This window comes from Cyanistes caeruleus, chromosome 3, assembly GCF_971803275.1.
Source record: "Cyanistes caeruleus chromosome 3, bCyaCae1.hap1.1, whole genome shotgun sequence".
Taxonomy (NCBI): domain Eukaryota; kingdom Metazoa; phylum Chordata; class Aves; order Passeriformes; family Paridae; genus Cyanistes; species Cyanistes caeruleus.
In genome coordinates this window covers 60,390,981-60,395,142 of record NC_141703.1, presented here as the reverse complement: position 1 = coordinate 60,395,142, position 4,162 = coordinate 60,390,981, and positions in this window count along the sequence as shown.

Genomic DNA, 4,162 nt, shown 5'->3' with positions numbered 1-4,162 from the left:
ACTTTTCTGTTTCTGTTGTGTAGAAGGGGTTGAATTGGGAGGTGGAGAGTATTGACTTGTTGGTCAATAAGGAGCCTGTATGGAGCCTTCTTTCCTGAAACATCACATTGGATGGAGATAGTTTTCTGCAAGAGGCAGGCTGAGCAGGATGGGTAACAAAGATGTTCAAGACTGACAGGACTATGCGTGGCTCAGAATAAGTCAGGAAGTGTAATTAATGAATCCTTTGACTAAACCTATGTGGGTAGCTTTCAGAATGAATAGGTTAGGATAAGGTATATAAAAGTGAGCATGTTTTAAACCACCAAGCAAGGAACCTAGGTTTATATAGTAGCTATTTGAATCTTGTTTTCAATTCATATTTGTTTGTTTTCTTTAAGGAGAATAAATTCTTATTGCTTTAGTAAATACTAAATTGCATCTCTTCAACAAGGTGTGGCTACTTTAAACTACATTCTCTTCTTTTTGTTAATGTTAGCCAGGAGCAGAAGAGGTCCTAGAGGATACACAGCATAGGAGGCCCCTGATTTAAATGGTATATGTTTATTTGGAAACATAGTTTTAATTGTGGTTATTTTTAGAGCAGGAAATGGTGAGTGAGTGATCCTCTCATCTTTTTTTTGTTGTTGTTATGATTCTGTTTATGTTGGATTCTACTCCCACAGAAAGCGTAATTAAATGAAAAGTGAAATACACTTATTTTACAAGGATGCACTTGTGAAAATGATGCAACTGAATTGATCTGATTGCTCGGGTTTTCAAGATTTTGGATGAATACAGCTGATCCTCTTGCCTCAGAGTCTAGAAGTGGGAAGAAAGTCCTTCTGGTTCTCCAACTCTCAGATATACTCTCAGCCTAGGGCGAATAAGATGGCAGACTGAGCTTTATCCATCTGTCCAATGCCCATGGAGAGTTTATCTGGATGCAGATTAGCTGTGCCGTGGGTGCAGACACCTGAGCTGGCTCAGTGCAGCTGATGGGTTCAGGTGCAGTGTCATGTGAAGGCGGCATTAGGATTTGAAGGTCAGGGAAGGTTCAGGAGGTGGATGGTCGTCTTTGCACAGAAGTGAGCTTAAGCTCATAAACTCTATGGGGCCCAGCCTGTTTTCCTGCACAGCTGCCCAAGTGGCTGGTGCCATATGTTTTGGGGTGTGCCTTCTTCTAGACGACACACTCTGGCTAGCAGCTTTTACTATTATTATTATTATTATTATTATTATTATTATTATTATACAAAACATCCCCGTTACAATACCACTTATACTGTGGAGGACACTTCAGCTGAATAAACAAAGCAAACATTTTTGTTTCAAAAACAAGTGGAGTAGACCCATAAATTCTGCTTAGTCCACGACTTTTACAAATTCAGAGTTTTTTACCTTTCCTCAAAATTGGTAAGGGAAGTTAGAGTGCATAGTACAAAGTTAAATTTCGTTCAATATAACTCAAATTGTATGATTAAGTATAGTAAATTCAGGCTTTAATATGTGTTCATCACAACTTTAAATTGGCTCATTTTTCAAATAAATCAAATTCTAATTTAAAGAAAAAAAAATTTCAATTTGTGTTTTTCTTCCACCTCCCCCTTTTTTTTTTTTCTTGACACAGGCAGATTATGCATTTGCAGGAAATCCAAGAGGGCATAATTTTCTATGTCTGCCCTTGTTTTATGTCACTGGCAATTTTTATTCTTCTGGCTTCTTGAATTTTTTGTTATCTTGAAAAACATGGAGTTCTGTAAGATGGGATCTATAGAGAAACTAGGAAAAATAAAAGGACAATAAAACAAAAATGAAAAGAGTAATAAAAAAATAAAGGACCAGAATATTCTGTGTTTGCTTCCCACAACACTGTGTGACCATTACAATCCATTTATCTTTCACTAATGATCCTTTACTAGAGGGAATGTCTGATTATCTGGCTTCTCTGACATATCCATTCTCTCCTTCTTTCCCTTCACCGGCTAGAGGGATTGGCGATGGTCAGAAATACTGCAAACAGCAATTACTCCAGCTTTCCTCAGGAAATGAAAACAAAAGCACACCCATTCAAACATTTTGAACTCTCTTTAAAGTCCCACAGAAGTAGTGGAAGGCTTGAGGTGGAGTTTCTTAACCTGTCTAAATCAGGACTCTCTTCCTTGATGTAAATCAGGAAAGGAAAAATTCAACGTTTTGCTAATTCGTGTAGGACTTTGATGATAATTTGTCTAGAGACATTTAAGTGGTACAACATGAAATAACAGAAACTAAAATTAATGGAGTTGGAATGGGATTGCATTGTGCAGGGCCCCCACATATGGTTGCAATTCAGTGTTTCCTCTGTATCTGACAGGATCCTTACAGAAAGAATGCTTCTGAGGAGCTGCTACTGCACCCACCATGAAAGCATGGAGAAGAAAACCTCACCCCACAGTGTCTGTTCACCATTCTTTCTCCTCCCATGGTGACTCCTTGTGGGTTTTATTTGTGCTCGAAATTAAACACAAGTCTGAGTTTGCTCTCATAAGCAGGCTTGTCCTTTGTTCATGGTTTAAATCTCGAGGGCAGCACTGGAAGGTCTCCCTGCTTGGAAACAGTTGATAGAACTGACCATGAGGCCAGTTAAGTTGCTCACCACTGCGCTGTGAGCCACCTGAGAGGCTGTGAGACAGCTGAGGTGTTCAGGCTGATGTGGCAGCCATGGCACAGCATCTGCAGGAAGCACATGTCCACCTGGAGAGGCAGCAGAAGTCCAACCACACTACTGCAGGACATCTCCAGCAGCCAGAGTTTCAGAAGGCGCGGCACACGCTTGGTGTCTGCGGTGAGCTGGGTGCCTGAGCTCCCAGTGTAGCCAGCTGAAACCCAGTCAGTGCAGTCAGCAGCATCTAAAAGCTGCACATGGAACCAAATGCTGGGGTCCAACCCAGTTGCCTAAACACAGGTATCAATTTTCTTTTGAGGTGTTCTCTCGTATTTCAGGTATGCACATGGGCTGGCAAGCATGATCTGAAGGTACTGGTTATTAATAGTATCTAGGAGGAACAATTAGACACTAGGTAGGATACTCAAGCCAACCAGAACCTCTGTTTTGGCAAGCAAATTTCCAGATCTAAAGAGAGGCTCACGCTCTGTGGAATGAACAACAGATGATTCAAGTTTAGAACCAGCACAACAGCAAAAAGCTCCAGCTTGGCTCCTCCTGACTAAAGCTATGGTGATGCCTCAGCTCACAGCATGAATGAGGAGCTTGTGCGTCACAATGCTCACGAGTTAACCTTTTGCCAAGTTCCTTCTTCACCTTGTAGACAGAAGCTACACCCCCAGTTAGCCTGTGACAACCACTGGCCAACATGTTGGCCTTGCTGGAATGCCAGGTAAGCGGAGGACGTCATGTTAACACAAACCTGGCCAGATACAAACCTCACTGAAATGGTGAACTTGTGCCTAAGTATTAATCTGTCTTTCATTTCACTATTTCCATTGCTCATAATTATTACCATTGGCACGAACAGCGAGTTACCCCCCTTGCTCAAGCCTGCAATGAGTCTGACTTTTTCATAGCTATGCTTAATTGTTGCCAGGATTCCCTCTAGGAGCATTAGCCTGCTTAATATTGTATGGCTTGAGAAAATTAAATGATCAATATCAGGTTAGGAGCACTCAGTTGTTCTTTCTTGGCTTTTGTAATTACTTGTGTGACGGGAAAATAATTACTATGTTGAGTTTATTGTTGTTCTCGTTGTCCTCGGTGATTTTGTTGTTCAGCTCTGGACATGTCTGATTTAAATTGTCTATAATATTACTGTCTTAGAAGGAAATAGAAAGGAAAGGGGAAGGGAAAGGAAGTCGGAAAATTAAAGGCTGATCTAAGATTAACATAGTGTTTACTCTGGCTCCTGACAAAGTCTGTTTGTAAAGGGAGACTCCCAAAGCAAAAATCATCTAGAGTGAATTTGTTTAAAGTGACACTGTCAACTTCAATATCATACTTCAGGATTTTTGGTTTTTACTCCATGTTGTTATAAGTAACACCCAAACCAATTATATCCCACTAATCCCATTGGAGAACCTCAGATTACAGTTGTGAGGATACAGAAAAAGCATTACTCTCAATTTTTTGGTTGTTTTTACTGCAATTCCTAGCACACTAATTTCATATTCTGAGTTAGAAGAGACT